At 35.0% G+C, this 24072-nt stretch overlaps 1 protein-coding gene across 10 annotated transcripts in view; it reads left to right on the top strand.

The window, feature by feature from the left end:
- RFX3 (regulatory factor X3) overlaps positions 1 to 24072 on the top strand; it is a 325429-nt gene that overhangs the window by 109147 nt on the left and 192210 nt on the right. The window lies entirely within an intron of this gene.

Below are 24072 nucleotides of genomic sequence, written 5' to 3'. Positions count from 1 at the left end.
GCCTCAGGAGATACTGTGTTGATTATTTATTGCCTTCTTGGTTTTTTTTTTTTCTTTTTGGCACATAGTAGAAATATTTATCTCTGAGAGTCCACAGATTTCATTATTCCTTAGGCTGGTTTCTGTAGTAGCCACAGAACTTTACAGATGAGAAAGATCCATATTTACTGGTTTCAGATTTGACCCAAGGATGTCTTTGGTTGTGCAGATCAGGATCTAAGGGATTTAAATGGACAAAATAGTTTCTGACATCTTGGATCATCTGAAGAGAAGAACTAGGAATGAATGGAGGTAAGGAAGTAAAGGAAAGAATAGTACTGATGAATAAAGGCAGTTATGGAAGAATACAGGGGTTTATAGAAATAATTACTGACTTTGCTATGGAACCTGCCTCTTAAAATGTACTCCTCTTCTTTAATCTATGTGGGATATGGTGTTGCAGCTGAAAGACTCTGAAATCTACAGTTAGTTTGGGGGAAGATAGAAGTCAAGTTACTGCTCACTTAAAAGGACCTTAGACAAGTCTCTTAACCTTTTTCAGTTTCTGGACCTGCAAAATGCAGGTATTAATAAAAATATCTATGCTGCCTCTTAAAAGGGCTGTTGTGGGGTTCAAGTAAAATAATGTATGTAAAAATGTTTTGTAAATAGTAAAGCTGTAGCTGAGTATTTGATGGTGATGATATTTATGACCACAATTGGTCTTCGCAACTACGATAGCTTTCTTATGTTGCTCTGGGCTTCTGTGTTCACATTTCAGCTGTCCTCTGTGGAGAGGCATTTGGTTTCATGAACCATAGAATGTCCTGTTAGTATTCAACCTGTGTATGAGTGTTTTCCTGGCCTTGATCATTCTCCCAAGTGGTGAAAGCTGCTGATTGTTGTGCTTCATTGCAAAAATCTGGAAGAAGGCAGCACACATGGTGAGAGCTTTAATCTACTGCTGGCTAACTGAAGGATGGATGGAGGCTGGGAGGTGGTTCTGAGGAACAAGTGGTGCTGTGGGCCCCGATGTTCTTTCTGCCACATTTACCTAGTCTTCCTCACTGCCTTCATGTGCCATGATGACAAACTTCCTTATAATTTTGAGTGTGGTAGGGGGAGAAGAAAAGGTGATTGATTTTACGAATGCAGAGGTTGTGGTTGGAATTTTACAGTTTGCCCTCTGTGAGCAAGTTCTGCATCTGCAGATTCAACCAATTATGGATTGAAAATATTTGAGTATAAAAACAATTTAAAAAGTATTAAACATTCTACGTATAACAAAATTTCATATGTACCCCATACATATGTACCAACATAATTAATAAAAAAAATGAAAAATACAGTGTAACAACTGTTTATATAGAATTTACACTACAGAATTTTATATAAGGGACTAGAGCATCCATGGATCCTTTTATCCTTAGGGGGTCCTGGAAGCAATACCCTGCAGATACCAAGGGGCAACTGCAGGTTGTTAAAGGTACAGTAAATTTAATAATGCACTTAGTTCTCAAAAGAGTACAACAGGATAAGTTGATACTTTACAGACTTATTTGGTATTTTATTACCATATTGATTCAGGTGCATGCTCATTTGACCCAGGTAAGAAGGGTTTGCCTCAGTGTCAAAAAGACACAGCATGGATTACAAATAGCAGTTTTTATTAAAATATGATATTTTTAAGATATTTAGTAAAAAATATACTTGTTTTATCTTATTCTCTCAAACATATAAGAGGCCTATGAGATTATTTTAATTAAAGAAAAAACAAAAACTTGTCCTTTTGATACTTGGAAGAAATTATAAAGTATAATTATATCAATTTGGTGTTCTTTACAATTTGATAGTACAGCATCTATTTTTGTGCTTTTAGTAATGTATGCAGCGTTGAAAGCATCGAAGTTGCACAAAATAAAAAAATGTGAAATGTGTTCCACATTTATTTTGTTGTTTTTTTTTAAACCAAATGGAAATTGTTCCAGTGCTAAAAGGCTGAATGTTGCCTTTTAGCCATTTAAAACAAATTCATAAATAAATGTTTTAACCTTCAAAATTAAAGTATTCAAATCTATAAATTCTGGTTGAATGGAGCATATAATAAGAAATAGTTGAAGGCAGCAGGACAACATTAATAGGTAACTTTTGTATCATCTCATGTGATATTATTAAATGTATTGGTTAATCCAAAAATACTCCATGTAATACATAATTTCCCATTGGATCATCTCTCTTGCTTTGAAAAGAGATTGCTCCAGCTTTGTTTTAACATTGGCATTCAAACAACTTGAATAACTTGTCTTCTTAAAAATATGAATTCTAAGCAACTTATTTTTCTATGATGATGTCCTATTTTAATTGATGTTACCTAATTTTAAAAATTCAAATCAGTGTTTTGATTAATAAGCTTCAAGTATTTGGCTGGGCACGGTGGCTCACACCTGTAATCCCAGTACTTTGGGAGGCCAAGGCAGACGGATTGCCTGAAGTCAGGAGTTTGAGACCAGCCTGGCCAACTTGGTGAAACCCCGTCTCTACTAAAAATGCGAAAATTAGCTGGACATGGTGGCAGGGGCCTGTAATCCTAGCTACTTGGGAGGCTGAGGTAGGAGAATTGCTTGAACCCAGGAGACGGAGGTTGCAGTGAGCCGAAATCGTGCCACTGTATTTCAGCCTGGGTGACAGAGCAAGACTCCGTCTCCAGAAAAAAAAAAAAAAAAAAAAAAAAGGCTTCAAGTATTTATAAATCAATGCTATGCTATGTAATAATGGTTAACATTTATTGAGATCTTACCATGCACCAGGCACTGTTGTAAGCCCACAGAAGGCAGTAACTTGTTGAATCTTTATCATCACTGTAAGGAGGTAAGAACTATTTATACTCATTTTATAGTTTATTCTTATTTTACAGTTGAGAATACTAAGGCATTGCTACTTAAGTAACTTGACCAATATCATGGTTACTCAACTGTGGTAAAGCCACAGTATGAATTTAGGCAATGTGGATAGAGAATTCAGCATTCTTATTCATTGTGTTTTGTGAAATATAGAAAACTTACAGATAAAGCACAAAATGCTCACATTACTCAGATTAAGGCCAACAAATATGCACGTCTATTTTGTAGAATCTATATCTGCTTTTATTAGGTGAAAATAGTCATTTAAAGAACTCAGATATTTATATAAGGTCACTACTGGCAAAGACTGCTCATTAAAAAATACTTGCTATTATAAACCCTATTAAGCAAATCATATGTTCTTCCTGTTTTCTGTGTGAATTTTGTGAGTTTACAAATTTTAGAAGTATTTCTAGAATTCTTCCTGTTCTAATATTTTATGAATTTATGATCCCCTTTCCTTTAATCTTAATTCCTGAAATTGTTCAATTGTAAAATTGTTGATTTGTTTAGTCATTTAATTCTTTTTCTTTTTTTCTTCACCCAAATTTATTGAGGGGGTTCTGCATCTCACAGATGATAATATGTTTTCATTTTCATTCAGTTCAAAATACTTTCTCTTTTAATTCTTTGACCCATGGGTTAGTTAGAAATGTATCATTCAGTTTCCAAATATTTGATTTGCTTTGTATTTTTGTTATTGATTTTTAGCTTAATTCTTTTGTGATCATACAACTTACTTTGTAAGATTTGAATCCTTTAAAATTCATTGAGATTTGTTTTGTGGTCAGGTATGGTCTGTCTTCTTAAATGTTTTGTATGTACTTGAGGGGTATAAATTCTGTTGTTTCTGGGTGGAATGTTCTATAAATGTCAGTTTGTACAAATTGATAGATGCTGTTCAAATTTTTTATATCTTTACTACTTGTTATATCAGTATTAAAAGAAGAGTGTAAAGTATCTATCAATAATACTGCATTTTATTATTTCTTTTTCAGATCAACTAGGTTTTGTTTTATGTGTATTGGAGTTCTGACAATAGGTACATAAACATTTAGGATTGTTATATTCTCTTGATGAATAGACTCCTTTATCATTATGAAATGACTCCTCTTATTCCTGGTAATATTTCCTGTTTTGAAATTTCCTTTGACATTAATATAGCATTATATATATTTTACATAATTTTAATTTTAATCTGTGTCATATTTAAAGTGCATTTCTTGTAAACAGCATTTAGTTTGTCTTTGTTTTTTATATGGTTTGACAATCTCTGTGTCTTCATTGGTGTGTTTGAATTTCATGTGATTATTGATATGGTTGGGTTTAAATCTGCTGTGTTGCCATTTATTTGCTGTTTGTTCTGACTATTCTTTGGTTCCTTTTTTCCTTTTGTCTTTCCTTCTCTTGGATTGATTGAGTAATTTTTATGATTCCATTTTATGTTGTTAATTGGCTTATTGCTCTACTTATTTATGTTTTCCTCTTTCAGTGGTTACTATATGGTTTAATGTATGCTGCTTTAGCTTATCACAGTGTACCTTCAAATAATGCATCACTTCATGTATACTGTAAGAAAAGCCAGTGATTCTCAACAGCACCTGGGACAATGGGATAGAGGACCATACTGGAATCATATTGGGTGCACATATAGGAGCTTTGAGAATTCCTCACTTCAGATGCCCTTCTATTGCCTTTTTTCCCCCCTAATAAGGATACTGATAACATTCTTTCTTTTTCTGGATGAGAACACTGAGGCTCAGGTTAAAGTGGCTTTAGTAAATGGCAGAAACAGGGCCAATATAGCATAATATAATGAATACTGGTCTTTAAGTCAGTTACACCTGGATTTGAACTCTAGTAACTCTTGCTTGCTAGATATGTGATCTTGGACAAGTTAATTAACCAGTATAATGTTCATGCTAAAATATGGAGAATAATCACCTTATAGGGCTGTTGTCCCATGTGCTCATACAACACTTGATTTCTATCTTGGTTGTCTAAATGGGATAGTATTTATAAAGCACCTAGTTAAATTGCTTGGCAGGACTTCAAATAAACTTGTCATGTAAAGATTCTGGAAGTAATTGGCTGACTCCCAAGTAAGTGCTCTTATTTTACTTACACAGTAAATTATCTCTGCAGACTTTAATCAGTCCTTTACACCTTGAAACATTTTGTGCACATGTTAGAGAAGCAATAATTAATATACCTGAAGTTACTATGAGTGGGTATGATAATTAAACCAAATAGGTTCAGAGTTTGAAGAGATCTAGGTAGTGAATAAAGCTTCAGGAAGGCTAGTGGCGGGGACATTCAGGAACATTGCCTGCTATCTTCTAGGAATTGATAGATTGAGGGGTCAGCACTGATGTGATGTGAGAGGGAATATAATCTTGGATCTTGCATTTGCGATGAGGCATTTCATATTATAGAATTAGAATTTAGGTAAATGAGAAGGATTTGGAGCAAGAGATTAGAAAGTCATCATGATATGCAAGTGAAAGTTGAAGTTGCAAAATATTATTCCAGGGAGAGTGTGTACAGAGAAGAACAGAGAAGGCAAAGGATGTATCTTAGGGGACTAGTCCTTATTGAGGTGAGAAGAAAGAGGAGATAGCCAAGGAAGTTAATGCTTTCCTCATCTTGGGATCTTTCCCAGCATCTAACAACAGTGACCTGCCTTCAGTAATGGAATATTTTATTGAATTTATAGTGGATGTAGGTCTTGTTAGTTTTATTCTTAAATAGATCTGGAACTATTATTGTGTATATTAAAAATGCTAGTCATTGGCCAGGCATGGTGGAAAATGGTACTGATTGACTAGCCGTGGTGGCTCATGCCTGTAATCTCTGCACTTTGAGAGACTGAGACAAGAGGATTGCTTGAGCCCAGGGGTTCGAAGCTGCAGTGAGTCATGATTGCACCACTGCACTCCAGGTTGGGCAACAGAGCAAGATCCCAACTCTTTATATATATAGTGGTATCTACTGCAATGTGCTCTGTTGGTAAGGCAGCAAATATGTCTTTTGGTCTTTCAACTAGTATGAACAATGAAAGCTAACTAACTCTGTAGTGTTTTTAATTTCTCACTGATTTTGCAAGATAATGATTTTACTCTTAAGATTGACATTTTCATAACTTGAATATTTCAAATATGAAACACAAATTTTGTTTCTTTTACCTGGAAATACAGAAAACATTACAGGTATTTTAAGCAGACTGGAATATGGCAGGAGCATAGCCTTTACAGTCAGATATAGTTTCATGTGTGTCCTGGTTTTGTCTTGCCAATGCTGAGCTCTTAGGAAAAATATTTGATCTTTCTGGAACTCAGTGTCCCGTTTCAATAAAGTACGCAACCAACACACACATAATTTTCACACAAAGTTGTTGTGAAAATTAAAGTATTACGTTTAGTAGCAGATATGTGGTAGGTGTTCAATAAATAGCAGCTTTTAAAATTTTTAATTGGATGTAACAGAGGAGGTAAAGATGAAAGAAGACAATCTTGATTTGTTGGGATCTTGATTTATTGATTTATTGGGAGAATTTGCAAGTACCAAACACTAGCCTTGCCATTCTTCATGTTATCTAGGTGGAGAGTACAATTTTTTTCTTTTCCTGATTTATTACTTAGTATTCATTCTCCCACACTGGGATGTTATTCAAAAAACCATAAAGGTTTTTCACTTGCAACCTTACTAAGAGTTGTCAAGAGAACTGCTACACTGCAGAACTTAGCTTATATTTGCTCCAACTGCCTCTACTCAAAAGGTGTTAAAGCAGTGAACTGTTAGGGTAAATTTCACATTCAGGAAGCATTTGTTCCTTGTCTTCAGAGCAAGGAGAAATAAACAGGGATGAATTCTTTAAAGAAACTATGTCTAGGATCTGCAGTAGTTTTAGATATTTTTCTTTATTGAGGTTCTTTTTTTGTCTTAAGTTAAACTGAAACATGAAAAAGAGCATAATCTAAATACTAAAGGTGGGCCACTTAAAAATAAAAGTGTTCACTTCTTAGCAACTTAAACAAATCATAAGCTATAGTATGATGTTCCTAAAATATTAAACTCCCATATAAAAATAATTTGATTGTATATCCTTGAGAAAGAACATAAATTACCTAAATTATGAATTGTTTATTAAGTCTTATAGTATTTCACAAAACAATTTACTAAGTAAATTGAATGCACTGAAAGAGTTCTACTTGGTATACATTACCTTGTGCTTTAACAAGTATTTTAATATTCTCTTAGGAAGATGCTGTTGTTTCTGTTTGGGAAATTTGGATTAAAAGCTGGGACTAGTATCCTTAGGAGAATAGGTTGTAACTGAAAAAAAATTCAGTCTTGCTATAAAATGACAATTTTGTAAACATTTCTGTGTGTTTCTCAAGGAGAGAGGTTTTTGGGTTTTTCCTGTTAAATTGAGAAAATTTTCTATATATAAAGCCTGTGCTTTAACCAGTTAAAGAAGTGTGATTTTTTTAGACTCAATATAAAACATATTAGAATCTTATTTTCTGAAGTTACCCTATTCTCTATAGTTATTGATTTTTATTCAGCTCACATTAAATAATAAACAAATTTTCAACATTGATGGTAGCTTTGTTAATATTCAGTTTGGAAGAAAAATGAATTTACCAGTAGAATTGCCAGTATCAATAATTTTTAAAAGTAAGAAATTTGCAGTTTTTTTCTGGTCACTCAAAGCTAGTTATAAATTTCCCTCTCTTTCTAAGAATAACTAACAGAATTGGTATGCTTAAAAAGTGGACTGGATCCTATTATTTTAAGCCAGGTGATAGCTTTTACTGCAACCATGTTGCATCTCCTGAAACTACCCTGAGCTTCAGGAAATACCAGCTTCACCCTTTGCACCTTTCTTTTATAACCTTTTACTTACATATTTACCTTAGGAAGATGATATTTTTGTTTAGAGCCCTCTCAAGAAGAAAAAAAAAAAAAAACAAATGAATTAATATATCTTTATTAAATGGTTTGAAGCCTGCCTTTTACTTCTCTGTAGGTAATTACTATTTATTTACTTGAAACAAAAATAGCATTATCGTTGAGTCAACTTAAGAGCTCAATTCTATAATTCATACCTTATAAAGTGGTATGGTAGAGCTTCATTATGGATATTCAAATAGATCATGGCACTAACCATGACTCAAGGTCACCTTGAAGATCTGTCCAGCTTTAGAGTCCGTGAGCTTACATTTCTCTGAACATAGATAAAGTAAAGTAATATGACATGATTAATGTTGACCTTCAGTGGTCTTATGAAGTAGTTCTACTGTACTTTGGAAAGAACAAGCCAGGAATACTCAAATCAGATACTGATCCTATTTCACAGTAAGCTTTGTTTTGAGACACTGAATATTTTGGCCAGGTGGCTTATGTCTAAGTACTGAAAATAGCTTAACTGTTATTTTTGATGCCTATAATGTTTAAAATGGTGTAACTATAAGATCCTATGGATAATGTTACAAGTAGTCATCCAGATGTGTGAAACTAATTTCAAAGAGGAAAATGATACAATTAAGCTGCACTCCTGATTCGGCTTATATATGTAGAGTATTTTGGAGGGGCTGTTGTGTAGCCAGTGTTTGGCTATGGGACTGACTAGATCCTTATAACTGGAGGTGGAGGAAAGGTAGAGAAGAGAACAAGAGGCCCACGTGGTGGCTCACACCTGTAATCCCAGCACTTTGAGAGGTCAAGGCAGGAGGATCACTTTAGGTCCAGAGTTCTAGAGCAGCCTGGCCAACATGGTGAAACCTCTCTACAAAAAAAAAATAATAATAATAATAATTAGCTGGGTGTGATGTCACACACCTGTAATCTCAGCTACTTGAGAGGCTGAGGTGGGAGGATCACTTGAACCCAGGAGGCGGAGGCTCCCCCAGGCTGAAACCCCGTCTCTACTAAAAATACAAAAATTAGCCAGGCTGGTGGCGGGTGCCTGTAATCCCAGCTACTTGGGAGAATTGCTTGAACCTGGGAGGCGGAAGTTGCAGTGAGCCAAGATCGTGTCACTGCACTTCAGCCTTGGCAACAGAATGACACCCTGTCTCAAAAAAAATAAAAATAAAAAATAAATGGAGAGAAAGGAGCAAGAGAGAAAGGGGGAAAGAGAGAGAGAGGAAGATGGATTGATTCGCAGTCCTATATTTAAAAAAATTCCATTGCTGTCTTAATTTAAAAAGAATTTATGTATTCAATGTTGAGTAAACCTTATAAGGAAAGGGAATAGAGTTTTTGTATGTAAATAACCTTTCAGTTTCATTTAGAAAACACCATCCTTGTAAATTTGGTTTGTGAGAAAAGTGGCTCCATGGATCATGAGAAGTAATCAGCCCGTATTTGTATCTGATTTTGAATATAATATATAAATATTAGCTAACTGTTATGGTACAACAAGAATATCATTTATATTACCTTCATAAGGAAGATTACATAGAAAGTAAAATTTTTGAGTCAGTTATCCTGGGAGGTGTTTGCTTCTACCTTGCTTTAATATCATATTGTAGAAATACTACTTTTATGAAAATTAGGCATGGGCAACTTGTGAGCTAGTAAAAGCCAACAGTATGCATCAGATAATTAAAGAAATCAAGCAGTATGGTTGGTTTCAGAGTTATATTTATACAAAGCAGTTTTTAAATCTCTTTAAAAGAATGCATGAACATAATATGTAAAGAGGTAATTGGGAAGCATTTTAACGTGGATAAATAGTACATGTTGTGAAAAGCTTGTAAACCTGCCATCTAAAACTGATTACCCTTATGAGCATTTCATGCTGTTTGACAGTGAAAAGTGCACCTTGTAAAAGCTGTTACACAAACCATTACATTGAAAAGGTTTCCATCTCACACCCCAAAATTACACTTATTTGCTGCAAGTGAAAATTCAGAATTTGTTCCCTGTTTATTTTGGTTGCAATTACTGTTGTGTTGAATTTTGCTTTTTCCCTCTTCCAGGAAAACTAGAAATTAGTGTTTTTGGTTTCTTTATTTCAGTGTAAATAGAGTCAGTTTGTATATTATAAATGGCATCCAGAGATGATGTAATAATAAAATTCTGAGCCTGAAACACTCAGAAACTCTGTATAATAATAAAATACTGAGCATGGAACACCAAGATACTCCATGTAAAGTATTTTGGTAGATAGAGAAAAACAAGTTAGCAAGATGGTTCAGAATTCCTATAGAATATAAAGTCCTGTGAACCATTTTAGTTGATAGCGCCACACACACACACACACACACACACACACACACACACACACAGAGTTTGCCTCACTTGAAATCTTGTTAAACACCCTGAAACAGAGCCTTACTCATTTATGTGAGAAAGAAACTTGGAAACGTCTAAGAGAAACTCTTATTTTAAGATTGCATTCTCCATGTTATATGAGTATTTCCTTCATTGTGTAATAAGCACTTTGCACATATGTCAGGCCTTCCTACCTCTGAGTGCCTTCCTCCTTTCTTTTATTAACCATAGTCTGTTAGAAAGAGCCTTTGACTGGGAATTGGGAGTCTTGCATTCCAGTGCTCAATCTGATACTATTGGATCCATTTGGTTGATTTTTCTCAGATTCTCTGTGAAATGGGAGCCTGCACTCGATGATCTGAATACTTTTAAGCTTTAAAGGGCTGTGATTTTGGGAAGCAGGTCAATTATCTGAAAACCGATTACTCCTTCACCAAAAGAAAATTGACTAGGTGATCAATTCACTGAATAGATAGATAGTTTTTTAAAAATCAGTTTGCTGAAACGTAAATTCACTGAATGGCCATTTTGTTAAATTTACCTAATACTCTGATTTATCATTTTGTCCAATGACCAGTTTTCTAAATTATAAACTGCCTGAAATGTGTTTGTATTAGCTACATAGAAAGTTTATCACAAATCATGCTGCATAGAATAGCTGCAAAAGTTTTTGAAATTTTTAGTGGGAAGTAATTGTTAAGTTTTAATTTGATTTTAATTTTTCCATCGCAATTTCAAACCTAATATTTTGCAATAGAATTATTTATCAGTCTAACTCAGCTGAATGCCAATTTTGTCATTGATACTTCAAATATTGCATGCTTTTTAGTTACTTAAAATGGAAGCAACATGTTCATCCAATTCAATTGGTTAACAAGTGTGTGAATTAAGGGAAGTATAGAATGTATTTAAGTGGATAGAAAGTGTGTTAAAAGAAACAAATCTTCTGTACTATAATTTATACACTTTTTGGTATTCAAAACATTCATAACCCTTTGATTTAAAATAAATAGATTCTGATCCCCGAAAGTTGTTAGACCAGAAAATAGCAAAATGACAGAATATAACATGGGTAGACTACAGTGCTGGATTACAACAGTATTTCAGGTAAATTAAAAGCTTGAACTCATCAACTTAAATATCAGAGAATTCTTAAAAGATTCTTTGAAACTATTTTATTCAGTACAAATAGCTGTTAACAATGTAAATGGTTAAAAGAAACAAGTTTTGACTGAATGGGTAATTTGTCAAATTGGCCATTTGGCAAAATAAGTTTATTTTTGGCAAAGTAGACCTGGTTTTATCATACCCCATCACCATCTCTGCCAGGGATGGGAAAAAGAGGCAGTAGTGGAAGACTACTGTATTTGGAGTTAGAACACTTTTTCCTCAGTCACACCCTATAAGCCAAGTAGGAACCATTTGGAAGGTCTCCCTCTGTGTTTATTTGCATGTGCATGTGTGATGTACTGTGTGTCCAACTTAACTTTTGATACCAAAGACCTATTGTCTGTGTGTGTGTGTGTGTGTGTGTGTGTGTGTGTGTGTGTGTGTATGAGAGAGAGAGAGAGAGAGAGAGAGAGAGAGAGAGAGAGACAGAGAGAGACAGAGAGAGACAGAGAGAGAGAGAGACAGAGATAACTCCTACAGCACAGACTTTTTTGAAATAGTGAAGTAGTACAATAAAAAGGCCTGGGTGAGACTTGAAAAATTGCTTTTTACTTTCCTCTGCTTGGCCGATCCTTATAACAAAACATGTCCTACATAAGCATGATTGACTGAAACAACAAAATGAAAAGATCTGGGTATATGATGAATTACTTGGCATGCACCAAGGAAGGGTGGCCCTGTGCTCAAGCAGGAATAGAGACGTTAGTTGTACTGCAGAATTACCTGTGGGATTGCCATAGGGCTTAATTACCCTGAACAGTGTCTTTGGCCTACAGCCTTCCTTAAAGCTCTGTCTGTTTCTCAGTTATTGCCCTTGATTGCAGTGCCATTAGGAAGTAAAGTTAAATATCATTTTCTTGCCATTGCTGAATGCAATTTGTGATCAAATGTAAAGGTCAGGGAGCAACAACCCCTGGCACCTGTGCCAGAGACTCACTGAAACCAACTCATTGGTGAATGAATGAGTTGAGATTGCTCCTTCTTTTGGCGTCTTGACAAGCTGTAGGCAGTCATTCCTACAGCTTTAGAAGTAGGTGTGATGGTGTGTACCTGAGAGCTCAACTCTGAGATTTCAGAAAGAAAAGATATTGCATTGTGGCACATTGATTTTTAACATTTTCTGAGCCCTAATTCAAATTCCAACAAGCCTGTCTGTATGGATGCTTCAGCAGAGGTAGTATAGAAACTCTGAATTTTCCATGATTTAGTCATTTTTATTAGTCTTAGCTGAGATCTACAGAATAGACAGTCATCTTGTCAGATACTCTGCATTGCTGGAAATGAAATTAAGGTATTTTTTAGAGGATGATCTATCATGGAAAACTATTAACTGGATTAAAAAATCACAGCATATCTAATTTCCTTATTATGGAAGAATGAAAACATAGAAAAGACTCTAGATAGGACTACATAATAGTTGGTGTGTTAAACATCTAAATAGTTGTCATATTATTAGCCTAATACTGCATATGGGTAGGTTAAAAAAAAGAATGAAACAAAATGTTACTCCTTGACTTAGTAGGTGGTATAGCATATTCAAGTTCTCACTCTGCCCATTTCTAGTTATATGAAGTTATATGACCTTGGTGCTGATAGAATTGTTTAAGTTATATGCCTCAGTTTTCTCATCCATAATAAATGGGATAATAGTAGTACCTACATCAGGTTTTCTGTACAGATGAAATAATGTATATGAAGTCCTTACATAAGTGTGTTAACTAATTAGTAACTAGAGGCTTCTTAGAATACCTTTTTTTGGTAGAAAGTTTCAATGATTATTAAGAGAACATAGAAGAATATTAGTTGAATGTTACCAAGCTCAAATATATTTCAAGTGGTTAATTAACGATGAAGTCAGAACAATTACTATTAGGCTAATTACTTATTCTTAGCATTTCAGCTATTAAAGATCTCTGAGTGCTTCTGTCTCATAAAAACAAAGGAATCATACCAGGCCACTTATTCTAAGATGACATGATTAGAGCATTCGATGTGAATCCACAATTCAGTGAATCAGGTGTACTTATTAAAACACAGTAAATGATGTGTCAAAAGGTTCAGAGCAATAGCTGAAGACTTGATTTGTTCATTTGAGCTTACTTAATCCTTATCTTGTTTCTTTATTTTAAAAAACTATACACAAAGTCTTTTGAGTCTTTTAATTCTTTGAATATGGGAGTTGTTATAAAATTCCGTTGTAATAGAAATTGAACATGAAGTCACATTAGAAAATTAAGAAAAAACACTTAATAATTTGATTTAAAATAGCTGTGATATACAATTATGTTTATGTAGAATTTTTAAAAAATTATATAGAAGATGCCTCTGGTACAGCATATTCTAATATTAATGTTTCAATAAGGTCTTAAACTCGTCTTCTTTGGAGATTATTCTTTCAACAAATCAAAGATTCTATGTATATATTGGGTGCTGTGGCTATATATGTAGGTGAAAAAGATAAGTATAGTCCATGCATTCATGGAGTTTGTAGTCTTGTTGGAGAGACACTTACACTATAGATGTGATAATTGCTGTGTACTGAGTAAAGATAGTGTGCTATGGGAATACCAGGAGGACACTAGATTTGGACTTGTTAAGAGCAAGGTGGAAAAGCAGTGGTTGTTTGGGAAGCTATCAGGAGAAAGTAGGATTTCTCCTGAGACCTGAAAGACAAAGTGAAGATTAGAGGAGGTAAGAAGGAAAGATTGTTTCAAGCAGAAGAAAAGACCTGTTCAAATGTCCCCAGGGTTGGCCGGGTCAGTGGCTCATGCCTGTAATTCCAGCATTTTGGGAGGCTGAGGCAGGTGGATTGCTTGAATCCAGGACTTTGAGACTAGGCTGGGCAACATGGTGAAACCCTGTCTCTACAAAAAAATCCAAAAAATTAGTTGCCAGGTGTGGTGGCACGTGCACGTGGTCCCAGCTACTCAGGAGGCTGAGATGGGAGGATCACCAGGGCCTGGGAGGTCGAGGCTGCAGAGTGAGCCAAGTTTCTGCCACTGCACTGCAGCCTGGGCATCAGAGTGAGACCTTGTCTCACAAAAACAAAACAAGACATAAAATCAAATGCCCCAGGGTGGGGGAACTGTGGGTAGTTCCATAAGGCTGGATTGTATATACTCTTGGGAAGACAGCAGGCAGGGGCTATATTCTAAAGAGCCTCCTAAGCCTTGTTAAGGGTTTGCAGTTTATCCTGAGGGCACTAAGAACCTATTGTAGGTAGTGGCCTGAACTCTAGGGATCTGTGTGGCGAGATATAGATAATGTGGGTATATTTTTGATACATAATTAGGAAGCAGACTCAGTAATTTATTAAATTTGGAAGATGAGAAAAAAAAAGAAATCTGGTTCTTACTTTTAGGCTTCTTTGAGAAAAAAGGATGCCAAGATGACTGGATCCCAAGATGACCACTTTTATCTTATGCTGTCAGTAGAATTTGAATTCATTGAGGGCAGACTGTGTATCCCCCAAGGCATGTAACAGCAGTTATTGGCAGGAAGTTTAACAGAAAAGATGAAAATCTAAATCGAATTTTGATGATTTCATGTAAACAGGTGGACTAGTAATGATGAGAGGGTATTTAAAAAGATTCAATGAGTAGTTAAAAATATAGAACTGTAGCTCAATAGAAGGAAGGATTATTGATAGAGTTACAGATTTGGGAATTATTCATATACAAATAATAGTTATTAGTGACCAAACTTTTTAAAACAGAGTGTTGAGAGAGCAGAAGAAACCCCAGCTCAACTCTTTTTTTTTTTTTTTTTTTTTTTTTTTCCTGTTCAAAGGGAAGAAATTAAACTTCTGAGGCAAATAGAAAGACTGGCCAGACAGGTAGGAAGAAAATCAGAAAAATTGAATGTCTTGGAAGGCAAGGAGGAAGAGCTTTTTGATAAAAGAGATTGTCATTAATTTCAAGTGTAATTTGATAGTACAATGAGTGTCAAAAATAAGAAAAGGTCATAGAATTTGCAGATTAAAAGATTGTTCCTTAGTGACTTTGGAAAAGATGATCTTCTCTTGGAGGGATATGGCAGAAACTAAATAACAAGGTGTCAGCAGTTGAGTAGAATGGGCAGAAATGAAGACAGTGACTGTAGATAACTCTTCTGAACAAGTTTGGTCATGAAAGTAGTGATTGGGATGTTATAATTAATGTATTATCAAGGATAAAAGAAGAGTTTTTTCCCCATTTTAGTCTCTATGGAAGACCACCAAAGTATAATGAGAGAGATGACAATGACACTTATTATATGAAATTTTACACTTATCTAAAATGTTATATAATGACAACTATATTTTTGTAAAGAATTTACAGTTGATTTTGAGCATTATAATAAACCCAGTTAGGGATATTAACTCATGATTTATGAGATAGCCTAGGATAACCAACTTTAGACGATGTAGCTATACAGTAATGAGATTTTAAAGGAATTCTTGTTTCTGAAGGCAAGAAAATGCTTCATACCAAATTGGAAAGACAGCCATCCACGGAGTGCATCACCAGTTCCCATAGATAAGTACCAGTGGAACTGTTTGTAATTCAGTATAGATGACTTATTTCAAATTTTACTGATTTTTACAGAGAAATAATTTTTCTGTTAAGTATCTGAATTTACAGAATTGGCTATAGTGTTTAATCTGTTTACATTTTTATCCTTTGGCCAAGTCTTTATTCCAAGTGTATATACGTATAATGAAAATCAATGTAAAAATTTAATAGCATTATGTTTTACAGCAAGTGTTTTCAGAATTTATGTGTATATGAATATATAGAGGTTTTTTTGAGGTCCACCTACACCCATGTTCACTACATTTGCCAGAAAATGGCAGTAATGAGAATTCTGTTCTTTAAGATATTGTACATTTAAAATGGAGTATATTGTTTCCATTATTAGCAATGTTATTATACAGTATTATTTTCCTCTTTTAGATGTGTTGATCTCTTTGAGCCTGTCAGAATAGTTAGCAACTGCAAAAGACTCTATTCTGCACTTTTATAAAAAGAAAAAGAGATGAGAGGAAAAAAAATTCTTGTGTAGGCAAGATAATCTAAGAGGAACACTGTCATTGGAGTCTTTTCTGATGTGAAGAAAATTAAGAATTTCTGTTCTGGCTGTCACTCCCTATAAAATCTAAAGGAAACGCTGTTTGGTGCAGTATTACCTGCTCGTTTCTTTTGTGGCTCTGTAAATAATGCTGCCTTTTAAGCTAATCTTTGCCTCCCTTTGCTCCTGTCCTGTATGTCTTTCTAGCACTTTGGCTTCAGTGTTAAGGGGATTGTTTTATTTTAGTTTTTGATAATTAGTTCTTTAAGATAAAAATTACAGTAATTTCATTTCTCTCTTTAAGTAATAGTTTTTCATAATCTATTCCGAGTCAAGGAAAGAATTAGTTAAGAGGAAACCTTTGAAAAGTGAAAAAAGTTACCCAGGCAGCCTGTATATGTTACCAGTGTGCTGATTAATCATCTTCAACATTAATCACTGTCATCAGTTATCACAGGAAGATGACTGCTGAACAGTCTACACTATTATCATTCCATCATTTTTCTACAGATCAGTTTAGTACAAAGATTTATTGTACACAGTCATGAGGATTACAACATCAAACCTAAATAAAGAGGCAGCATTTTTATAATACAGAAAATCATGAATTTTCTTTTTACATTCCTCATTTACTTGATTTATTGATTTGATAAAGCCCTGTGTTTTACAATGAATAAATTTTCACAAGGATGTGTTTTATATAAAGAAGGGTTGGTGTTTGACTACAGTTTGTAGTTCAACTAGTTTTTTCATTTGTACTGGGTGAAGGTGGAAGAAAGCCAAGTGTTTTATATTTGTAGGTGAAGTAATCAGCTCAATATGTTTTTTTCCAGAGTTTTAAGAAACTAAATTTAATACATGACTATTTAAACATATATCTAAATGTAGCACGTGACTAAACATGTTTGAAATACTTATATATGTGAAACATATATATGCATTGATAATTTCTACTATGCCTCATCATTGTACATTGTCTTTCTTGAAGTTGTCTAATGTCCTTAGGTTTTTTTTTGTTGTTACATTTATCTTAATATTGTTCATTATCTACTCCAGAATAGTCAGAATTTTGTACATTTTGTACTAAATTTATGTTAAATGTCAGTAATTTCCTCCCCAAAAGCATTGTTCATTTTAGTTGTCTTAATTTTAATAGAAATCTTAATTGCTATAGACACTATATATGCTACTATTATTTTCCAGCTTTTATTTAGGAATGCTGATGCTGAATCAGAGCATTAGTAATAAAAGTGTTATGCCGCAGAACTTCAATTACAATAATTTTGGGTCTTTATGTAAAAGCACACCAACACACCAATGTTAAACTCCTTGTTCTATGTTTTAAAAATAGTAATTTTCACCTGCAAAACATTTGTTTTTTTCCGTAAATGGTGTTTCTATGATCTTATGTTGAGCCAGGTTTCTAATGCTCTTGTAAATAAGTTATTCTTGAATATGGTCACATTTTAGATGTCGTTTATTTTCACTATACCCATTAAGTAACTATCATAATAATTTTGGCTAATTTGGTTCAAGTAGGAATAGGAGCTAGCATCTTTTGTCTTTCTATGCTCAGGAAAAAGGAAGGAAATTCTCTGTTGAGCTTGAAAATTAAATTACAGGTCTTTGTCTTCTATACTGAATTAAAACCTGTTACATTCCTCAGTGTTAAAAATAATACAGTAAGTGTAGTGGAACCAAACTTTGCACACTTTGCTCTTTAGGAGAGCAAGTTATTTCAGGATGAAAGACCCCAATAAAAATTAGGTGGATACTACCTATTTTTAAGCTAGCCCAGTAACATAGTTGTGTTTGATAAGTAATTGATTAGGTCAGACTATTAATCCATTTAATCTGGCATGTACATTGTGAGTGATAAAAGGAATCCAACTGTGAATTTGAGTGTATTAAATAATGTTCAGGAAGTTCCACAAAGAACATTCGAATGCCTTAAAACTTGCAATAATGCATGTTTGTTCCAAACACATTTGCTTTGCCTAGGTTTTACCCATCAGGTTGAAGAAATGCTAATCTTGTTCCATTCAGCAGCTGGGTTTTTGCAATATCTTTTCCTTCTTCTAGGGGTTAATTAGCCTTCTTTCAAAATGTGGCCTATTTAGCTATAGATTCAGATGATTCAGTCAGAGCTGGCTGTACAAAGCAGAACCGTTAACAGGCGGGTGTGTCCAACTGCTTAATTAGCCAGAATAAAAAGGTCCTTTGTCAAACAAGCATCTGTTGCTCATGACACACCTGACAGCCACATTAGGCAAGAATGACTAGACTGAAATTGTGCATGTCTCTCCTGTTGTAAGAATATACAACTCATTTACATATGGGCTGCATCATTGACAAACTGCAGGGGTTTATTTAGCTTATCAAAATGGATTAATGTGACGGCATTTGTGACTGATAAACAAATATCACTTGAAAGAAGGCTGTGAAGAAAGTAAACTAACCAAATTACTCCCAAACATAAACAAAACACCAGAAACTACTGCTGGATGAATGGGAACACCTCAGATGTACTCATAAGCGATTATGCTGGGAATAAAACAAAACCTAAAATGGAGCATGCTAGGACACTGCTCTCCTGTGATGATCCTTACTTTGCAGAAATGATGGAAACCTACCAGAATACTATGAATGTGTCAGTGGGCTTCAATGATCTGTTTAGCAGAATTTGGCAGGAGGGTTGTACTCCTCAAACATGCTTTAACGTTCTAACTGATCTGCTGTTTTTATCAGGTCTTCAGAATTAATCACTAAAAATGCCTCTGGAAAGATACATATTCATTGGGTTGTATGGCCTCAGTTGAAAGAGAAGAAATACTTCCTAACTTTGGTGTCAGAAAGAGGGGATGTCTTTCTATTGTTGTTGGAAGTGTAAATCATGTAATAACGATTGAGAACCCCAAAGATTGCTGTCTAGACCAACAGTCTCTAGCTTTTCTTTGGAAACCCTAGCATCATGATATTGCAAAGCAGTTTATGTACTGGTTGACATCATGCGCTTTAGAGTCAGACAGACATCAAGTGAATTCAGGCTTTTTCTCTTACTAGTTGTGTGGCTTTTGGCAAGTTATTTAATCCATTTGTGCCTCAGTTTCTTTATTTGTTAAGTGGGGATAACACCTCCATCAGGGGATTCTTCTGAAGATTGAACTAGAAAATATATTTAAAGCACTTAGTGTAGTGCCTGGTACCAGGAAAAGACCTATTAAATGAGAGGCCAAATTATGATCTTTTCAGTCAATCTGAGGAACGGATATGATTGATACCCTCTAATGTCATAAAGCATGGCAAAGAGAGCTTCTCTGTCAAGGCCGAAGATAGTGAAATCAGAGGAAAATGAAATTGTGTCTATGAAGGAAAATGGAGAGACACGAAAGAGAGGCTAAGTTTTTATCAACTGGCATGACCCTATAATCCAGGAACCAAGTCGATCAGACCTATGAGCAGTCATTTGGGAATAAACAGAACATGTGCTAGGACTTGGTTGATACTTGATGTGATACTTGGTTGTGCAGGACTAGGCTTTATGTAACAGTTTGGATGTGGTTTATAGATACAGCTGGAGGCTAGATGGAAAGTTCTGTATGACTCCGCTAGCTTTATGTTTTACAACCATTGATTTTTTACCTATCTTATTTCCCCCACTCTATTCTATGAAGATTCCTCCTATTAAATAGTTTGCAACTCTTAATTGAACAGCTTAAAGGAGAAGCTATAGCTGGCAATGCTGTCTTCCCCATCTGTACACTAAACTGACAGAGGCCACCGGCCATCTTGGAGTTGGCAACAGAGACTGAAAAACACCTCACAGAAGATGATATCTAATGTCTGGTTCATTCCTTATTCTTTCCAGAAAAGCATTGCCTCACTCTTACTAATAGTTCCTCTGCTATGGCACAAATGGCATATAAATATATAATAAATCAAAGGACTCTGGCTTTTGCTTTCTTCCCCACTCCCCCTACCACCCCACCCCCGCCCCCATCTATGGTAGAATAAAGAGGAAGAGGTACAGACTGGTCTTAATTTGTGTATTCTCTCCACAAATTTTGAGAACTATAGGTCCTCTAGTAATACTCATTAGGCAAGAATTTTGTGTAGTAAAAAATACTGTCATTCGCAAACATTTTTGGTCATTTCTGTAGTCTTAATGCTAGTTCAAAGGTGTGTATGTGTGTGTGCATGTGTGTTTGGAGATCAGTACTACGTTTAAATAAACCACCATTTGTGATATTTCACATAAAAATCTGGATTCTCAGCTTCTTTTGGAAAATGGAAGGAAGTTTCCCACATACGATAAGCTGGAGTTGAACATTAGCTAACCCATCTAGGAGAATGAGCCACTGAATTTATCACTTTCCTTTTATTTTGTAAACCTCTAGTCACTTTTGCTCTCTATGCCTGAGGTTCCTCATCTGTAAATGCAAATTATGGTCATACCAACTGCATTGGGTTGTTAACACGGATTAATTTTTAAATTAATAAATATATCAAGCACTTAAAATAATTCTTAGCATATGTTAAACAATCAATGCTAGTTGTTACTGCTATGCCTTTTGTATGTACAAGGTTTATTGGGCTGCTTTAGGGTTTGACTAACAAAAGAATGAGAAAATAATCACTTAGAACGATGCCAATGTTAAAGTGTAGAAAGAAAATTAAGCACAGATTCAAAGTGAAAAAGCCCAGTCCCAAGTCTACTCCAGTCATCTTGAACAAGTCTCTTAATTTCTCTGGGCTTTAGTGTCCTCATTTATAAAAAAGACAAATACATGTGTTGTCTTTAGAGGTCCGTTTCTGAAATTGAATATGATTGAAGGTTTTGGGGGAAAATTACAAGAAGTCATGCTGTGACAAAAGATGCCAAGAGGGGTTAATTTTCTCCTTGAAAAACTGAATACTCTTTCAAAAATTTCTTAGTGAAACTTAATGTTCACTATACTTCATATAGATTTAAATTATGATGCAGTGTTTTTCTTATGCTACCAGTTAAACACTGTTTCTCTTGCTCCATTCCTCCAGGAAAGAAAATTAGAAATCTGGTCTTTGCTCAATAACAAGGAAATTCATATTCGTTTCATTGAATGCATAAGTAGTAAAAGGGGATGTCAAGGCCAGGAAGCCGGAGAAAGCATTCTTGTTAGAGTAAACAATGCAAAATTTACTCCTATGTTGGCAGGTCAGGCAAAACTGAGAAACGTAGCATGTTTAATTGTGAATGAGAGAAAGTACATGTCTTTGTTTACAAATCTCACTTACATGATAGTAGTCTCCCCCATCTTTCAACTGTATTAAATGTTATGGATTTAGGGCTATCTTTGTATAAGACTATAATCGAATTTTGATTTTAGTACCATATTATATGATACACAAAATTAGTTAACTTGATTCTTTGGCTAAGTTTAGGTTATATCAGTTGGCTTTTGGATATACATTAATTGTTTTAGATCACCAAATAGTTTTTTTTTTTTAATTATACTGTAAGTTCTAGGGTACATGTGCACAACATGCAGGTTTGTTACGTATGTATAGATGTCCCCTCCCCCAATCCCACAACAGGCCCTGGTGTGTGATGTTTCCCTTCCTGTGTCCAAGTGTTTTCATTGTTCAGTTCCGACCTATGAGTGAGAACATGCGGTGTTTGGTTTTTTGTCCTTGCGATAGTTTGCTGAGAATGATGGTTTCCAGCTGCATCCATGTCCCTACAAAGGACATGAACTCATCCTTTTTTATGACTGCATAGTATTCCATGGTGTATGTGTGCCACATTTTCCTAATCCAGTCTGTCATTGATGGACATTTGGGTTGGTTCCAAGTCTTTGCTATTGTGAATAGTGCTGCAATAAACATATGTGTGCATGTGTCTTTATAGCACCATGATTTCTAATCCTTTGGGTATAGACCCAGTAATGGGATTGCTGGGTCAAATGGTATTTTTAGTTTTAGATCCTTGAGTCGCCACACTGTCTCCCACAATGGTTGAACTAGTTTACAGTCCCACCAACAGTGTAAAAGTGTTCCTGTTTCTCCACGTCCTCTCCAGTACCTGTTGTTTCCTGAATTTTTAATGATCGCCATTCTAACTTGTGTGAGATGGTGTCTCATTGTGTTTTTGATTTGCATTTCTCTGATGGCCAGTGATGATGAGTATTTTTTCATGTGTCTCTTGGCTGCATAAATGTCTTCTTTTGAGAAGTGTCTGTTCATATCCTTCGCCCACTTTTTGATGGGTTTTTTTTTTCTTGTAAATTTGTTTGAGTTCTTTCTAGATTCTGGATATTAGCTCTTTGTCAGATGAGCAGATTGCAAAAATTTTTTCCCATTCTGTAGGTTGGTTGCCTGTTCACTCTGATGGCAGTTTCTCTTGCTGTGCAGAGGCTCTTTAGTTTAATTAGATCCCATTTGTCAATTTTGGCTTTTGTTGCCATTGCTTTTCGTGTTTTAGACATGAAGTCCTTGCCCATGCCTATGTCCTAAATGGTATTGCCTAGGTTTTCTTCTAGGGTTTTTATGGTTTTAGGTCTAACATTTAAGTCTTTAATCCATCTTGAATTAATTTCTGTGTAAAGTGTAAGGAAGGGATCCAGTTTCAGCTTTCTACACATGGCTAGCCAGTTTTCCCAGCACCATTTATTAAATAGGGAATTATTTCCCCATTTCTTGCTTTTGTTAGGTTTGTCAAAGATCAGATGGTTGTAGATGTGTGGTATTATTTCTGAGGGCTCTGTTCTGTTCCATTGGTCTATATCTCTGTTTTGGTACCAGTACCATGCTATTTTGGTTACTGTAGCCTTGTAGTATAGTTTGAAGTCACATAATGTGATGCCTCCAGCTTTGTTCTTTTGGCTTAGGATTGACTTGGCAATGCGGGCTCTTTTTTGGTTCCATATGAACTTTAAAGTAGTTTTTTCCAATAATGTGAAGAAAGTCATTGGTAGCTTGATGGGGATGGCATTGAATCTATAAATTACCTTGGGCAGTATGGACATTTTCACGATATCGATTCTTCCTATCCATGAGCATGGTATGTTCTTCCATTTGTTTGTATCCTCTTTTATTTCACTGAGCAGTGGTTTATAGTTCTCCTTGAAGAGGTCCTTCACATCCCTTTAAGTTGGATTCCTAGGTATTTTATTCTCTTTGAAGCAATTGTGAATGGAATTCACTCATGATTTGACTCTCTGTTTGTTTTAAGTTGGAAAGGACCTTAGAAATGATTTACTCTAAATTATGCTCTGGTGACATCCTGACAGCCTATAAAAGTGTCTAGAAAGTAGAATTCATGACATTTACATCAAACAAAACCGGAATGGGGAGTCGAATATAGTCCATAGAAGGCCAATTTCCAAATCTCTGTCTTTTATCTTCTGATATGCTCTCCCAGGTGGCTTACTGGGAGTTTTATCTTCTGATATGCTCTCCCAGGTGGCTTATTGGCTTATAAGAGCATTTTGACATAATTTTGGATGATAGTTTATAAAGGTATTTAAACAATTTATAACAGATGAGATAGAAGGTAGCTTTCAATGAAATTTAACCCAGATAGTCTCAGGATAAGAGGTGCTAATGGGAATTTTTTTAAAGAATGTGGATTAGTAATTTTCTGTATTTATTAAGTGGTCAAAATGACTATACACATATGTGCATGGACTGTCATGGTAGTATGTTGGGATAA

Source organism: Rhinopithecus roxellana, chromosome 16 (assembly GCF_007565055.1).
Source record: "Rhinopithecus roxellana isolate Shanxi Qingling chromosome 16, ASM756505v1, whole genome shotgun sequence".
Taxonomy (NCBI): domain Eukaryota; kingdom Metazoa; phylum Chordata; class Mammalia; order Primates; family Cercopithecidae; genus Rhinopithecus; species Rhinopithecus roxellana.
Note: the sequence above shows the minus strand (reverse complement) of the source record. Positions and strands in the feature narration are given on the sequence as shown.